Source organism: Bombyx mandarina, chromosome 21, assembly GCF_030267445.1.
Source record: "Bombyx mandarina strain Sakado chromosome 21, ASM3026744v2".
NCBI classification, from domain to species: Eukaryota; Metazoa; Arthropoda; class Insecta; order Lepidoptera; family Bombycidae; genus Bombyx; species Bombyx mandarina.
Window position 1 is genome coordinate 4,787,316 of NC_143227.1, and position 19,113 is coordinate 4,806,428.

Genomic DNA, 19,113 nt, shown 5'->3' on the forward strand with positions numbered 1-19,113 from the left:
GTGTCAAAACAAAGAAGGAAAAAATACAATAAAAGGACTGTTCAATGTATAAAAAGAAAAGCCATTCGTATATGAGAATAGTGACGATATTCTATTAAAAATACTGTCAGATAAGAATGAGAAAAGAAAGAGACTCGAAAAGGATAATTGTCTTGGGCGTGGTGGTGAAAATTACTACGAAACACCTCTCATCGAAGAGTGGCCTCAATGTACAGTGTGTCAGTATTGAGTTCACGAACACTACACTGAATTTAAAACGACGTGCTCCAGTTGTGACGAAGAGGAGAAAACAAGACTTAAAAGTAGAAAATAAGACCAAAAAGTAATTATAAGTCTAGAATTAAGCTATGGCCATTTTACCTTTAATACTATGGCCATCACACCTGGATACCTTGGGAGAGATGGCCAATTGTGATTTAAGAAAAACTTGAATTAATAAGGTGATCTTCTTAGAAATTGTTACTTTTTTGTTTAAAATATGATAGTTGATTCTTCAAAGATGAATGAAAAATAAATATAATTAAAAAAACATAAGTATTTGATTTTTGACAGAGCTTAGAAAAAACTATGGCCAACTACCCCGGACTTACCCTAATAATAATTGCATTTTCCTTTCCCATTTTTCCCACGTATGGATGTCTATGTGTGTCTGATTCAAATAATCTCTATATTTAAGTGCAAAATTCATCTAGTTAGTACATGGCGTGAATTAATAGACAAAATCTAAATAAACGCGCGCGAAGCAGCGATCAGAAACTAGTATATTTTCAATTTCGTCAGGTCTCAAGTATCAGACTTTTAAAAGCACACCAACAATAATGATAATATAACAATATTAGATAGCTAATTGGCGACAGAGATCTCTGTTCATTTGAATACAAATTTTTTTGCCCTTAAATTACGTGTAATTCGAACAGATGCAAATGAAAATTTTATAGAAAACTTCAAGAAGATCGTTAGTTTTCTTGTTTATAATCCCATAAATATTTAATTTATCATTGCGCATTTCGTTGGAGGTGATACAGAAAATTATCATTTTTAACAATAAAAATAACGGGATCGCACTATTTAGATCAAGGAGTGATGCAATTCTTCACAATTGTACATCAGGATTGATTTCGATCACGTAACTGATTCATGAAAAATTCATAATGTTCATAGAACTATAGAACTAAGGTAATAATGACATTAAAATTGCAAAACACGATTTATCGATGTTTTATTATTATTATTTGAATGAATCTGATGTTAATTAAATGAAGCAACCTTTTTATAGATCAACATTGGTTTTATTGCATATTGTTTAATTCTAAACAATAATAACAAATCACACACCGTCATACACATTAGACTTTCTTGTATTGTGAGAAGCAAAGCCTGATATATATACTTATACACATTTAATATACTGGGTGTTAGGAGACCGCTTCCGAAAACGGAGACAAATGATAGTACTAATGACACCTCTGATGATGGGATGGAAAAAAATTTTGATCCTAATTTAAAAAATATATATTTTTAAAACGTTTTATTAGCATTATTTACGCTCCAAAATGTTAGTACAGCTAAATGAAACGATAGTTTCATAAAAAAAACATTACTTTACTAAAAAAAACCAGCAATGAAACACAAAATCAAAAACAGCTGATGCTCGGATCAAAAGCACGGGCGCGGCGCGATCGCACAGATACTTATTTACAACATTTGTCTAAATAAATCCATCAACAAAGGTGTCATTAGTACTATCGTCTGTCTTCGTTTTCAAAAGCGGTCTTCTAACACCCAGTATAGAAAAAGATAAAGAGCAAACAAATCTGTCCAACGCACGAATATTTACCCAATATGGGAATCGAAGTCACGACCCTCTTCACAATAGTCAGAGGCACTAACTACCACCACAGAGTCAATCAACGTTTTTATGTTTTTAAACCGGTATACGGGTTCTGTTTTATGCACTACAATGTGTTTGCTGTCACTAAAAAACCGGTCGGAATCTCAATTGCAATAGAACGAAGACTTCCGGTCGCTTAGACCTAAACGCCTGAGTATTTTGCGGTAAAAATGTCTGAAAACGGCCTTTGAGGAAGCAATGGAGAATATTAGAGAGGAATTTAGATGGCGTGCAACTAAGGACGAATAATGAGGAAGTCCTAGTGATTGTCTAAAGAAGCTGTGTACCAATATCTTGAACAATAGCTAAAGAAACTATTATCAAATGGTATCCTTCAAATCCTTAGTATATTTCATAGAATGTTTATGAATGGCGCTTTAAGAGTTGAAAATGATACATTAATAAACAAGCCTTTACGGGGGCTTATAGACATCCTAACGTCAATTCCATTTTCCACCTTGTGACATGAACTCCAAGTTCCAATATTGTATAAAAGCGATATGTGTATACCACTTTTCAAACTAGAACTCGTGATTTCTACGCGGCAGTATTAGATAGGACAGTTCCTACTCGTCCATGATACATCATACGTCCTAACAACAACTTATTATATATGCGGACGATTTGAAATTGATCAATTAAGCAACTTAAATACATATATACATACTAATGCAAACCTTAACCTGAGTGTTTCCACGTTGAATATTATATTATGTTAGAGTATACTTTGATCATTTAATATAATTATTTCAAGATTTCGTGTTATGTTAATGTATCATTTCAATAAAGACAGATTTTGTCGTACGGGTTGGATTTACGACTCAATCTCGAAACGCAGGCGCCACAACTATTAACAACAATAATTATTATTCATAATATGTAAAATTTCAAGCGTTTTTTAAACACCAACTATCCTGTTTGTTCTATGTACTTAATTAACTTAAATTTACGTAACCGGTAATGACCAGTTCGTCATCTGATGTCACGACAAGCAGTATATATAATCAGTTTAGTGAAACCGATAGAGGTGAATTAATGGTTTTTTTATTTTTATTTCTAATGTCAGACACACATTTATAAATTTGCTATTAGATATCTCGACTGATGTGATTTTTATTTATTGGGTAGGTAAGTGAACTAGCTAACGACCCACCTGATGTTCAGTAGTCACCGTAACTCACAGCGTGACATTGTTGTACTAATCCGTGGGGGATGCAATAAAAATGTTCCTAGCTTAAAAAATCTCGAAACAGCTGTGAGATATCGATTAGAAAATTTGAAATTGACAACTATTTTTTTCTTTTCAACTTGACATTTTTTGAAGCCAGTATAATGAAATTCCTTGTATTGAGGTATTGACCATCATTTATGAATGAAAAATAGAAACACTATTAAAGTATACAATTATTAGGTAAAATAGGTACGTAGGCCTTTCTGTTAAATAATCTGGTTCCCTGACATGATGGCTCACTAGGGTTGGCCAAATTTTTGGCTTTGATAATTAATTATATTTTTTAAGGGGTGTTTTGTAAGACGTTGTATATTAATAATTCCTAGGCTTTAAAGTTTTCCATCTGTTGCGTTCCTATTTGAAATTGATTGCAAAAGTAAAATACCGTAATGCAGGCAACAATTCCTAGTTTCTAGCTAAAACTAGTTTTGTTATTAGTCTTTTCATTGCAATCGCTCTTTGATCAAGCTAAATGTCGAGTTTACTACCGCGTCCAATATTATAACTGAATTAAAAACACGATTATTTAAATTCTTTATAACAGAATTATCACATGAATTTTTTTGGTGGTAGGACGACGTCTTGTGAGTCCGCACGGGTAGGTACCACCACCCTGCCTATTTCTACCGTCAAGCAGTAATGCGTTTCGGCTTGAAGGGTGGGGCAGCCGTTGTAACTATACTGAGAGCTTAAAAAAAATTTTTTTTATGGGTTCCCGATATATGCGGATTACTGAATAATTAACAAGAGTCAAGGTTTAAGGAATTAAAAACGTGAACCTAAAAATAATAACTTTTAGCGAGCCAGTTCTCTTGTTAATTTTATGTTTGACAAAAAAAAACAAAAGTAGGTTAAGATGGTTTTTATTTGCATTAATATTGTTCTACTTTTATCTGCAAACGAGTATTTGAGTTCACTGAGAAAGTAATACTTAACCGACCACTCTCATTCAGAGATTATTTGAATAAAATATATTTCATTAGATACATTGATTAATTGATAAAAATTACACGGGAACTAAATGTACTGTGAACAACTTTTCTACAACGTTGATGTTGATCGGATTATGATCGGTATGATGTATAATATAGTATTCGTGGCGATATAGGGAATATTATATTATATTTTGAAGTCGTCGTGGTCTAAAGGATAAGACGTCCGGTGCATTCGTATCTCTAGTGTTGCACCGGTGTTCGAATCCCGCAGGCGGGTACCAATTTTTCTAATGAAATACGTACTCAACAAATGTTCACGATTGACTTCCACGGTGAAGGAATAACATCGTCAAATAAAAAACAAACCCGCAAAATTATGATTTGCGTAATTACTGATGGTACCACCTCTTGTGAGTCCGCACGGGTAGGTACCATCCCCCTGCTTATTTCTGCCGTGAAGCAGTAATGCGTTTCGGTTTGAAGGGTGGGGCAGCCGTTGTAACTATACTGAGACCTTAGAACTCTTATCTCAAGATGGGTGGTGACATTTACGTTGTACATGTCTATGGGCTCCGGTAACCACTTAACACCGGGTGGGCCGTGAGCTCGTCCAGCCATGTAAGCAATAAAAAAAAAAATATTGAGACTCCGACCTGGTGTCTCCAGGTAGAGCTGACATGTGTGATCTCGAGTATCCACTTAACACCATCTGGTTCGTGAGCTCAACCTTCAGATATTTAACACAATGAATAATTGGGTTGGACGGTTTGTCGAAAAGACGATAGTGATGTGAGTATCCATCCATTACTATATACACCCATATGTACTAACCTAGGCCAATAGCTTTCACCTTGGTAAAGGTCCCCGCTGACTAATAAGCTACGAGCAATATAACATTTACGAGGTCGACACGGGAATCGTGAATGAAGAGGGGTAGACATGAAATATAAGAATTGTTTAAATGCAAAAGAAATTGTAGAATTCATACACCTGCGTAGAATTTTATAATTTACTAGCGGTCCGCTACGACTCCGCTCGGGTTTTTAACAAAAATTTCAACGATATTTGACGTTGTTTTATTTTAAAAAATAAAAAAACACTGTGGCATAACTATAATAGTTAGACATATGCTGTCCCGACACCTTTTGTAAATAATAATGTGTTCTACAAAGTCGTAGTACATTATTTTATTCTATAATCAATAGTTTTCGCAGGGCACGCGATGTAAAGAATATTTTAGGTAATTTTTTTATACCTTGGGTTACCTTATTGGAGTTTTAGTAAGGATCCCTAATTTTTTTTAAAAAAGGTTATAGCCTATGTCACTCGGGAATAGTGTAGCTTCCAAACAGTGAAAGAATTTTTCAAATCGGTTCAGTAGTTTCGGAGCCTATTCAATACAAACAAACAAACAAATATTTCCTCTTTATAATATTACTAGCGACCCGCCCTCGCTTCGCTTCGGAAACATTAAAACACACATGAAACAAAAAAAAAAAAATTAAAAAAATTTAAAAAAAGTAGCCTATGTTCATCAGGGACAATGTCGGCTTCTAATGGAAAAAGAATTTTTCAAATCGGTCCAGTAGTTTCGGAGCCTATTCGAAACAAACAAAAAAACAAATCTTTCCTCTTTATAATATTAGTATAGTATTATAATAATAATAATATAGACTAGAGGACTCGACAGACGTTGTCCGGTGAATGCATACCCAAAAATTCATTGAAGTATATATTCGTACCTACAAAAATTCATAGATGCTATTTGCATAGATACCGACTGCAGCGCCATCTGCCGGGCTGATTTGTGAATCTAAACCATCCAGGGCGACACTCAAACGCATACAAAAAAAAAACATTCAAATCGGTCCAGCCGCTTAGGATGAGTTCACTGACATACACACGTACAGTAGAATTATATAGATTAGACTAGCTGGCCCGGCAAACGTTGTTTTCCATATAAATTATTTATAGGAAAGATAAATAACCTTGATACCGACTGCAGCGCCATCTGCCGGGCTGATTCGTAAATCTCGAATCCACCTGAAGGTACACAGAAAATTTCATTAAAATCGGTCCAGCCGTTTAGGAAGAGTTCACTGACATACACACCAACAGTAGAATTATATATAAATAAGTAGATAAACACTATTTTATAAACACTATTGTATACTCCATTCAGATAGCTAAATTAATGAAACATTATTTCCAAATTGAATGTCATATAAAATACTTGATGAATGTCAAAGTTAATTCTATTACCGGTTACAAAAAGAGCTACAGTCTTAAGAAAAACCGCCATGTAACAAACTCGGTAGCGTTTTTTGTATTCGTATTCTTTGAGAATAACACTTTGGAGTATTAATTCTTTGAGAATTTTTAGATAACTTCATAGGGAACGCATGTGTTTTACATCATCACACTAAAAACTTTAAGCAGCTAAATCACAGAACAACGATTGACCGGTTCAAAAAGTTATTAACAGTGTTTTAATTTTTGATTTGAATACCACTTCTGACTCGGCTCAATCAATAGTCAGTCACTGCAGATGCGCTAGAAACGTCCTGTTGGATCCACTTTATCTACTCTGATTACAGCAGTAGGGTTGTTCTAACAAAAGCCATACTGATCGAAGATTTATACTAGACACTTACATTATCTCGTAATATCGGCCCGCTGAGAATCTCGCCTAAGAACAAACACATACGTGAATCAACTAATCTGGATCAATTAGAGATTCTGGAAGCGTTCGAGCAGTTGTCACCAAACCCCAGATACCTCTTGGCTGAGAGCAAGCTCGCCCACCCCCGTGAAGCTGATAAGGCTATCCCTTCATCACAAAAATAGGTTTAATGAACACCACATGCCAGTATGAAAAGACTTAACAAAAAAAAAATAACGTCCTTAAATATTTTTTAGGAAAAAAATAATTAGAACATAATCGCGTAATAAAAATCAAACCCGCAAAAATTATAATTTGCGTAATTACTGGTGGTAGGACCTCTTGAGAGTGCGCGCGGGTAGGTACCACCATCCTGCCTATTTTTGCCGTAAAGCGGTAATGCGCTTCGGTTTGAACGGTAGGGCAGCCGTTGTAACTATACTTGAGACCTTAGAACTTATATCTCAAGGTGGGTGGCGCATTTACATTGTAGATGTCTATGGGCTCAAGTAACCACTTAACACCTTAACACCAGGTGGGCTCTGAGCTTGTCCACCCATCTAAGCAATAAAACAAAAAAAAATAAGGCCATTACCAATTAGAAAGCAAAAAATTTAGGTTATTAAGAAATTTGTTGCTTGCTGTTCTTTGCTTGAATATATTTTCCTTCTACAATTCAGATAGTTTAGGCATTCACGTCTGTCTACGAACTGATAATTGAGAAATTATCTGTTATTTCTGTTGTTATTACAACAATTTAATACCTTGTTAACTTTTAACTGCGGAGATTTGTCTCGATGTTGATAACAACTGTTGTAGATAAGTTCTATTATAAAAACGAACCTCATACGAGTATTAAAAGACAAAATGCCTGCAAATTTGATATTTATTTGAAGAAATTACCTATAATTAAAAAATAATTAACCAAATTATAAAAATACTATACATAGGTAATAAAAAGAATAATAATGTATATTAAAATAGAATTTTGAAAAATATATTAATGATCGTCAAAGAACGTAATCAAAACCGACCCATCCTGAATTTTTAATTACGCCTCGTTATTAAAATTAATTTAAAATCGTGGACCGCAACGGTAGTGTCATCTAACTACAATTGCAGGCGGCAAGTGACTTTACTCTTTTATATGAATCTCTGTTGAATCCATTTTTTTCTTTACCTATTCGCTATATCTATACTAGTAGGCTAGAGGGTTATTCCGGCTACGCCCGGAGTTGAATCGATCTTGACCGTGGCGATACTGTGGCTAACCTAATTACCATTGTTATAGATTGTTGTCAGCAGGCGCACCTTTTTAGTACACGTTCTTACGGATCCACCAAATCCAATAACTCTTGCATTAGAAACCGTTAGCTCTAAAACTAGGAGTAGGGACCCGGTAACCGTACTCGTCGAACTCCGCAAAGAGTTTGACGTGCAACCTAACCTAAACATCAACCCGCTGTGTTTCTCGCCGGATCTTCTCAGCACGTCACGGTTCCGATCCGGTAGTTGATTCAATAGGTATCCTTTGGAGGCGCTCGGGTAGCTGTTAGCAAATCCCACCCCTCCTGACTAGCCCTTACTCGCCCATCTGCCCTGGATAACTGGAAAGGCCTCCGGGCCAACAGTAATCTTTGAATGAATGAATGAATGAGTGAGTGAATGAATGAGGGAAGGAATGAATGAATGAAGGAAGGAATTAATGAAAGAATGAATGCCCGAATGAGCGAACGAACGAATGTATGTATGAATGAATGAAAATTTTTTATTGCACAAAAATATTTTACAAATGCGAACTTAACGCCATGCAGGCATTCTCTTCCAGTTAACCCTCGTTGATGAAGTTAAAGATTCAAGAAGTGCGTAGCTGTGATGAAGTTAATTATTTTCAAACATAAAAAAAAACTTTTTTAGTACCTTGAGTAACGAAATCGACATAATTACTGCAGTACGCCACGTAGGACACCGGTGACCTATACGGCAGTCAAAGGGTTAAAAACGACATTGACGTGATTAGCCGGGAACAGCGCTTGATTTCTTACAAAGTATGAAAGGTCGAAAACTACGGAGGTTCAATGGAGATTCTTGGATGTAGAAACAAGGACCACGATTTATCGCGTGCCGGGAAATTAAATTCAATTGCTTCAACATTGATGCTGTGGATTTCACAAAGCTTTGGACAATCAAGTAGACAAAAGACCGTTGTATTCACAATCGAACACAATAGGGGAATTAAACAAAAAATACGTCATCGATTTATTGAAACTTAGTTATTAAGTACATAATTTCACTACAATTATCTTTTTCTAAATGTTGTGGAATTTATTAGGCGAAAACAATTGTTTTTAGGAATAAAAGGTCGCGGAGTTAGTGTACTTGATTATAGCTACAATTTCCATTGTTTACCAGAAGATGTTACTTGATAATTATCTGACTAAGCACCAGAAGATAAGGAAATCATTCTTGACCGAAGTCATTCTTGAAATACAATAACTACCAAATGCTTATATTCCATCCACCGAAATTTTCCAACAGTCAATACCGGTTGCAGCCCGCACGGATTTCTATCAAGGTCCTCTTACGTATTTCCGCCGTCTAACTTCGAAGATCTAAGATCGAGAGCACTGCGTTTCAATATAACTGAGACTTGAATCTTATCGAATAATTTAAGTTGGGTGGAGGAGAAAACTCATAATGAGTTGTACAGTAAGAAAACGGAATCTTTAGAAGTCATATCTCAAGGTAGGTGGCAGAATTTACGTTGTAGATATCTATGGGCTCTAATAGCCCCTTAACATCAGGTGAGCCGTGAGCTCGTTTACCCACATATACAATATAAATTTCTTTTATACCCACTTCATCATCATCATCATCATCAGCCTGCGGCAATCCACTGCTGGACATAGGCCTCCCCCAATATAAGCTGCCGGGAACTGGGGGCCGTTTTTTATTTGTAGTTGCCATAAGGGGGGCCTTATGCCGTAATCGCCACGCTTGGCAGGCGGGTTGGCGATCGCAGTACTCGGTGCCTTGCACCGGTAATGCTGCTGTCCGTTACCGGCCAGGAGATTTCCGCACCGAGCGGTTTTTGTTGATGGTTATTCTGCCATCTATCGGTCGCCAGAGCCCTGTTCGTCAATCAGCAGGATGCACCACGTGCAGGTATGATGGTGATGATGATGATGAATATGTCCAGATAATAATGCTGTTCCAATTAAATAACAAGAAAAATGGGCTATGCGACAGAGTAATCGAAAAGCAGTTTAACTAAATCTGTATTAATAAATGAAATTTGTTTAAATGAGTCAGTAACTTTTGAGATTAAGGATCCAAATTAAAAAAAACAACATACTATGCAGTTTCCCTGATCACTTCCGACGTATCTATTTGGTAAAGCAAGAATAAACATGGAAAATATCTTTATTTGGAAAAAAAACTTTGGATTTCCCAATATATATTTTTTTTTCTAAGCCAACGTGGCTAATTCAACAAGAAATATTTGTATTTTCGTGAACAAGTAGCGAAGTGTCATTTAATGTAACCGCATGACACACGTTTGTTTTGATATGTGATTAGTGACTGTCAGATACACGGGTCTTAGCCGGTGGTTTTACACAGAATTCGAAATTATTAAAATCAATTCATAGCCATTGCTACAGAGGTTTTTTTTTTGTTGCTTAGATGGGTGGACGAGCTCACAGCCCACCTGGTGTTAAGTGGTTACTAGAGCCCATAGACATCTACAACGTATAAATCACCCTGATTATCACCTTGAGATCGAGCTCACAGCCTACCTGGTGTTAAGTGGTTACTAAAGCCCATAGACATCTACAACGTATAAATGCGCCACCCACCTTGAGATATAAGTTCTAAGGTCTCAGTACAGTTAGTTACAACGGCTGCCCCACCCTTCAAATCGAAACACATTACTGCTTCACGGCAGAAATAAGCGGGGTGGTGGTACCTCCCGTGCGGGCTCACAAGAGGTCCTACCACCAGTAAAAAGTATGAATCCTTATTTAAGAAATATGTAAAAAAAATAACCTAATTTTTTTTTAGCAGTCACGTAAAATGAAATATAAACATAAAATATTTTTTATCGAGACAGCTTTCGAAGATCAGAGATATCATTTCAATTCTCGTGTGACGTAAATACACGCCTTGAAGTCCTTCAAGCATATTTGCGAAATACTAACCAGGCGTTTTTAATTTGTCGCGGAACCAAATTTATGCAACCTCAAAACGATTAAATCATCAGAGGCAGCATGACGAAAAGAGGGGGCAAAGATAACGGCAGGGAGTGCAAAACCATAGCTACGTAGCTTCTCGCGTCAGAAGCCCGCGCAGCCTTCATCCAATTGCACGTCTTAATAACAACCGCGCCCGTACGTACGACCACGGTACAATAACGCGAGCTCGTCGAGAAATAAACCAGTTGTTAGCGCATCTCAACCCCGTTGCTCGTTGCTTCGACAGGTAACGAAGAGTACGGATGTCCAGAAACAGAAGTGCCGTGATTGTGTTATTTGAAGCGAGTTTGTTTTTCCGTTTGTGACGAAAATAAAAAAAAATAGATTTTTAAATTTAGAATAATACAAAAAAAAAACATGCTCTTGCTTGGAACTATTTGCTGATAGTATCGTTTTATTTGTTCGATAAAATCCATACTATAATAATAATAATTCGGGTTCCTGCTCAGTCATATTAATCGGTAAGCAATTCAAGCTTATTTTATGTTAAACAAAAACTATGAACACTCAACTAATCCATCGTAAATAAATTTATTTATTTACAGTTCATACATTTATCTATATTGGCGGACTTAATGCCTAAGGCATTTTGTACCAGTCAACCAAAAGTTGTCTGTGTAAATAATGTTAGGTGCATTGAAATATAAATAAACACACGTGTTAGTAAGTGTAAATATATATATACATCTAGCTTATACAATATTTAAAGGAAATATACACTTAAATTGCCGTGAATAACTATTTTGGACAGATTAAGAACAAGATATAAAATTCGAAGATGATAATAATTTAAAAATAATTATCACTACGTACATCTCGTTACTTAAACAAACCCCTTAATTGATTTTATTTTTGTTTGCTAAAACCAGATAGGCAGGTAATTAACCAGTTCACACAATGTTTACATTAATCTTCGAACTTAAGTAGATAATTTCGAAGTCTTAACGGATAGAAAACAATAAAAGATTTAATGAACAATAAAATAATGAGTTTTCTTGATTTGATTTCTTAATTAATGACGAATAATATGGCAGATTCAGTTGAAGTTAGTTTTAAGTTATAATATTAATGGCGCGAAGTAGTTGATGTTCCGGTTTGAAGGTCAGATTAGGAGAGCCTTTATTTCTCATTCAATTTTTTTTTAATTGCCTTGGTAGGCAGATGAGCATACGGCCCACCTGATGGTGAGTGGTTGCCGTCGCCCATGGACGTCAGCAATGCCAGCGGCAGAGCCAAGGCGCTGCCTACCATGGCTATGACCTTATGTTACACGGCAGGCGACGTACATACCCGATAATGGGTCCATGGGCTGTGGCGTAAGCGTTGCACGTGAAGTATTTATTTTGACACATTAGGTACTACAAAATTTTAAGAAATTACATTTAAGTGATTTAGTGAATTTTGGTATATGAAAAAAAAATATATGGTAACAATTTTTTTCTTTTAAGCCTCCTTTTTCCTACATTTATACAATTTCTTATTTTTTCATAAAGGCCATTTTTCATACTACATCACTGCATTCACAGTCTTTCCTCACATATCTTCTATCAAACAGTCAATGCAATGAGGTTCTCTTACCAAATTACAAATAAATCTCACCAAAAAATATTGGTTATTTGAACAGAATTATAGTAACAATGAAATAATTTCTATTGCTATGTTCGTCAACGGGAATCACACGCCTTATTATGATTATCGCTGGAAAACAAAAAAAATTGTGTATTTTTGTTCAATTTCTATTTATCCGTACTATTATACCGAAATTCGCATATGAAGTGCATACAACAACTGCTTGAATTCAAATTAGATAAACAAAATGCAAACGTATAGATCACGAATGTATATTTATCTAATTAATTGTATTGAGGAGGATTTCATCAAAAACCACAATTACAAATAGTGTATACGAAAGACGAGAAAAACTACTAAATCAGTTTTCGAATATTTAGTTGGGAAAATGTACATGTTATACATAGTAAATGGAACTCAAATAATACTAAAATATACCACAAATATACGTGCGTAACAATAGCACACATTAAAATCTAAGAAAACGTTTTCAAGAATAATCTATATATTAATACGTGAAGCAAAAACTCTGTATCCCTTTTTACGAAAATTGCGCGGACGGAGGACTATGAAATTTTCCACACTTATAGAGAATATAGAGAAGAAGTGACCAACGCTAATATTTTTTTTAAATAATGCATAAAAGATACATTAAATCAATAAAGAAAACATTACACACACTACATATCATGTATTTGACGCACACACGCATGCATACTATTAATTGTCAAACTTTTGTTCTTGACGTCTGTGGTCAAATTGAGAATAGTTTAAATATTGCTTGTCTTTGTTAATATTTTTTTATAGTGTAGCCTTGACGAAATTTGTGATTATAGAAGTATAAAATACAATCATAATAGTGTACAAACTTATTATACAATTCCAATTAATTATAGTCGAATTTCGACTGCGACATTTCTAGTCCGACTAAAAATGTCACATAAGTGGCAAGAAATAATAATATTCTTTAGTTCGCCTCCTAAATACTTGTGAAGATAAGTAAGTAAAAAGTATTCAGTAAGCGCGCGCAATGAAAATTGAATTTTATATTTGTATCCTGTTAATTAATTGTTATAAATCGGTTCTAAGCTCCGTGGTTATCGCTACACGTGCAATTGAGAATAGTGCTCTCGACAAACACTCAATTGATGTGTTTTTCCGCTCTATTTAGTGAAAACGACCTTTTCTTTAGGGCCCGTAGGTCAGCAGATGACCTACACTTACTCGCCGGAAGTACTACGCGTGTACGCATTTGTGATATGTAGGTACATAGTTCTATAATCACACATACATTATAATATGTACTGTATAATATCTGTATTGTATAATATCTTACTGATGGTAGGACCTCTTGTGAGTCCGTACGGGCAGCTACCATCGCCCTGCTTATTTCTGTCGTGAAGCAGTAATGCGTTTCGGTTTGAAGAGTGGGGCAGCCGTTGTAACTATACGAAACCTTAGAATTTATATCTTAAGGTGAGTGGCGGTATTTACGTTGTAGATGTCTAGGGGCTCCAGTAACCACTTAACACCAGGTGGGCTGTGAGCCCGTCCACACATCTAAGCAATTTTTTTTTTGTAGTAAATTGATTATTAGTCAGCGGTTAGGTTTAAGGTCAACTGGTTGACTTAGATTCAATGAATGCACTTTTCTTGCTTTCGCACGTCAATAGATAGTTTATTTAGGACATTATTTTAATAAGCTTCTGATTTGATCGGATTTGAAATATTTGTTGTCGCCAAAGAAAGCATTTGAGTTCCTTTAGTGGTAAGCGTTTACCGTTGCCCATGGACATCAGCAAAATTAGGGACGCAGTTTATTTGCAGCTTACCTTGTATATATGTATGCTAAATATAAATAATTTGATATATGATATTATTTCATATGTATGCTGTAATACCACAAGATTTGCAGAATCTGTTCCGATACACCTTCAAGTTTTAAGCTCGCACTTAAGCTCTACATTTATAAGCTCGCTTAACGGCTAGGTCGCAATTTTAATCTTTAGGGCAGCCCATTTGTCGAGTATAGGGAAGTAAATAATTCACTTTGAAAATAGCATATCCTACACGTGCTATAAACACATATAACACGCGAATGTGTAAACAAATAAAAAGCCGATCTATGACTCCATCATCGCAATGGTCAGGTCGTTTACGATTCAAAACGTTTTAAAGAACATCTTCACATTCATTATCAACATCAAGTTCCTTTGAAGTTGCTATGAAAGATGGTAGGTTTTTTTTTTTTAAATATGACTACGTTTTTATTTCGACGTGTTTTTTGAAGATTATTTTTGAACACGAGCACACACACACACACACACACACACACACAACTATTGATGTGGTACACACGTCGACTTTATTAAGTGTCAAATTAATAACGAAATTAGTATGGGAATTTTGAAAGAAATATATCTGTAATCTGTTCGATGTCCAAATAAATTGAGAACATTTGTTTATTAATTAAACCGATCACTGTGTGTTCGATTTTGTATTTTACCTGTTTCTGTGCGTTCGAGGATCATTTGTTTTGTAATGATGAGCTTTTGTTGGTATTTCAGGGAAGATTTTTTATATATGTAACTACATAATATATCAAACTTTGGAGTCGTCGTGGCCTAAAAGATAAGACGTCCGATCCGGTCCGGTATCTTGCGTTGCACCAGTGTTCGAATCCCGCAGGCGGGTACCAATTTTTCTAATGAAATACGTACTTATCAAATGTTCACGGTTGACTTCCACTGTGAAGGAATAGCATCGTGTAATAAAAATCAAACCCACAAAAAATTATAACTAATTTGCGTAATTATTGGTAGGATGTTTTGTGAGTCCGTACGGGTAGGTACCACCAGCCTGCCTATTTCTGCCGTGAAGGAGTAATGCGTTTCGGTTTGAAAGTTGGGGCAGCCGTTGTACTGTACTGAGACCTTAGAACTCATATCTCAAGGTGGGCGGCGGGATTTAGGTTGTAGATGTCTATGGGCTCCGGTAACCACTTAACATCAGGTGGGCCGTGAGCTCGTCCAAACATCTATGTAATAAAAAATAAAAAAATACAATAAAGGCATAAAAGGTGCGCGCTTCGGATTTTTTTCAACAGATGGATGTATATCATATATTTGGGCATAATTTCAACGAAATGTAGCCGAGATGCAATTTTTGTTAGTAAAGGTAGAATTTCGGTCTGGGAGTGGGCGAGTTGTCGGCAGCGTCGTTAACTTGACAGTAGATGGAGCGTGAGCTCATCTCCAAGGTACGGGTAACTTACTAAGGGCACCTGAAGGATAAATGAAGCTTTTAAACTTGAACTTCGTCTTCCTAGTCGGGTACTCTTGACAGAGTAGTCGTGGCTGTCGATGGACAGGGTTGCGTCTCGTCGTTGCAAACTTGAACTATGTAGATACACGACAAACAGCAACTTTGACAATCTTATTCCGAACCTAACTTTGAGAATATTTTATTATTGTACAAATGAGAATCACAAATAATATCGAAACTTTGACAATCTTATTCCGAACCCAGGTTTGAGAATCTTTTATTATTGAACTAATGAGATCGGTCACGTAGCGATGTGACTATGACTAAACTAAAAAAAAACTTGGATATTTTGAAACTACACGCGCGCCACCTATAAGAGATATCTTCCGTGGAGTGCTAAAAACAACTGCACCAAGTTTCATCACATTTGAACGGCTTAGGAACCCATAGACAAAAAACATAATCCAATGACCGGTCTCACGTGTCTGTGACAGTCCATAAATGTATACAACGATCTCGCATTGCCTTTATAGTTGTACACCTTCTTAATTAATATGAAGATTTTTTGCTCACTCCTCAATTACCATGAAATGCACGTTAGAAACGTGTAAAAACCTTTGTTTCAAGTTTTATGAATTAATTGTGTAATTTCTCAAATGTTTTTTTCAAATAGGCTAACCAATCACAACCGTATTACATACCGCATACAATGCTTTTTGCTTTGCTCATGTGCTGTCAACCGTAATCAAAACTGGTTGATGTACCTAGCTCATGTACAAATACCAGGAAAACAGAAAAATACAAGTGATCGTTAAATGACCTATTTAGGTACAGAATCATTGCAGGACTAAGGCTTTAAAGGCACTTTAATTAGTCGTTAGGCTTCGGTATCAAGAGGAAACAATTATAAACCATTAACCAATAAACCATTTTTCTTCGTCAATCTCTCCGCTTAGGATACGCACGCAGGTTTTTCTTCCAAGGTCCAGCTTCATCATAAGACCTATCGTATCACAGTTTCATTGAACTTAAAAATACAGCCATCTCATTCTTCTGTAGCCCACTCGAGATTAAAGGTTCAGTTGGCGCGAATTTTACAAGCGAATTCATCTATGGTTAGCTACCTCCTTAAATACCACACGCAAAGCGCTTTCCGAGGGGTTTAACGATAATTGCTACTCGCACGCCACGGCTATCGTAAGCAAACATGTAACCACTGTCATAAGACCTTTCTTATTACATTTATGAGTAAGGCTTACGACCCACCTAGTTAAGCGACTACCAGAATCCGTAGACATCAGAAATGCTTTAACCCATAGTCGAAGTCTGAATTGTCTGTATGACTCTTTGAACCGGAAGGCGTCATTACTTCGCAACAGGAATAGGTACATTGTATTAGTATATACCAGTGCTTTTTTCCCGTACCTATTAGCTGATAGCTTAAGGAGGTTTTCCAGCTACGCGCAGACGGGCTCAATCTGAGAGAATTTGCTAACACTGGCTCTAGCAAGAACAGTGCTTCGCAGAACCTACCACCGGATCGAAATCGCGAACCACTGAGAAGGTCCGGTGAAACTCAGTGGGCTTGCTCGTGCGGTGTTGTCCTACCACTACCACCAAGCACCTTATTACGCAAAATGCAAATTCATAAATTATACAAATTTTATTTTTGTTACACGATGCTGTTTCTTCATGGTAGAAGTCGTTCGTATAAATTTGTATCTATCTGTGAGATTTGAACACAAGCATAGTCGCATCGCTTGGTACGCCTGCACCGGGCGTCTTATCCTTTACGTTACGGCTTCAAATGAAGCCTTTGGATGAAAAATAATATTTATCATTCTTAGTCCCAACGCCCATAACACTGCTTAAAATAACAAAACTCATTACTTTTTTATAGCTTAATGTCATCCGCAACCCAACCCAGAAAGTCTTCTGTTGCGTGTCCCTCGCACATAATTAATTCCGCCATAGAAACGCCAAAATCACTGACATCGCTACATTCACACAGTAAACTTTAATAAAACTACTGTACCAGACAGGGCTGGTAATATATCAGAAATGCAACTTGAATTAATCCTTCTTCTTCTATTTGTCCTTAAAATATCGGGTCTGCGCAGTACGTCCTTTTTTCCATTCAAGTCATCTCTGTACCCAGACCCCTTCTCTCGTATATCCTCTTTCAGAAATTCCCTACAAGTCTTTTTAAGATGCCCCCTCCTCAAATTACAGTCAACTTCATAAACACTCAACGTGAATTAAACAACAATGAATTGATTTGCAGCAGTTAATTGATTTAGAATGACACATGTGACAGCCCTGCCACCGAAACACGTGAGCTCATTAAACCGGCTCTGTATGTACGAGATGCTGAAGTATTATTTAAAATTTTGCTTACATCCTGTGCTGGTCACACTTTGTATTGTTGCGAAGCGTGCGATCGAGATAGAAGATTACAGCTGTCGATTGTAGATTTCATTGTCTTATTTTACAAACATTTCTCATTGATCCGATCCGCAATCGGTGTTATGAGCGGTGAGCTGCCAATATTATTTTCGTGTGACGATCGGCTTATGAATACGCAATTCGATAGTCTTTTTTAAATATTTTTTTTACTGTTATTATCCGTGGATTGGCCTAACCAAACTAGATACAAAAGTATCCCGCCGCCCAACTTAATGCCATCACGGCTCAGGTCCGATTTCCTGAATCAGTTTTAATTGCATTGGGATTACCGCTAACCGATTGCTTCGAGATAGGAATAGGGCAGTACCGCGGTTGTTCTAGCACGTGCGGTTTCACTAAAAACCTCCTACTAGTAAACAATTATGATGAAAATTTATCTGTATTGATCAACCATCCTCCAGATTTCATTCTACGCCCACATCTATTTGATACTTTATTCGATGGCCAGTAAATAATTTAATAATTAAGATAAACTTGCTTAGTAGTAGTAGTAATTGCAAGTGTTTCTTTTAAATAGTAAAAATATAAGGTATTCGTGTTTGACTATAGCCAAGTAGCTTATATTGATGACTATGATCAAGCAGCTTGTGTGTATAGGTTGTAAATTATTTTCCAAAACCCACTTATATTTAATTGTCGTTTCATTATGTATTTCACAAAAGCGTGACTCAATGAAAAAGTATAATACAATGGCGTACATATTTTCAGAAATTGAAAAGAAGTTCAATTTTCAAGGTAAAGTAAAGACATTCCAGACGTAATGAGAGATATGAGAATCTAATTACGTCTAGAAACATAATATGCTTTGATCATTACATTCAAAGCCGAATTGTGTTATGGTT

General features: G+C 36.1%; 1 protein-coding gene across 3 annotated transcripts in view; it reads left to right on the forward strand.

Annotated features, from left to right (window-relative positions):
• LOC114253050 (synaptic vesicle glycoprotein 2B) overlaps positions 1 to 19,113 on the forward strand; it is a 60,760-nt gene that overhangs the window by 14,500 nt on the left and 27,147 nt on the right. Inside the window, exon 1 of one of the 3 annotated variants that reach the window (XM_028187793.2) lies at positions 11,039 to 11,433. The exons of the other annotated variants lie outside the window; for them this stretch is intronic. The gene's annotated coding sequence lies outside the window, so the exon portion shown is untranslated. Of the gene's footprint in view, positions 1 to 11,038; positions 11,434 to 19,113 lie in introns of those variants that run through there. 3 annotated transcript variants of the gene reach the window in all.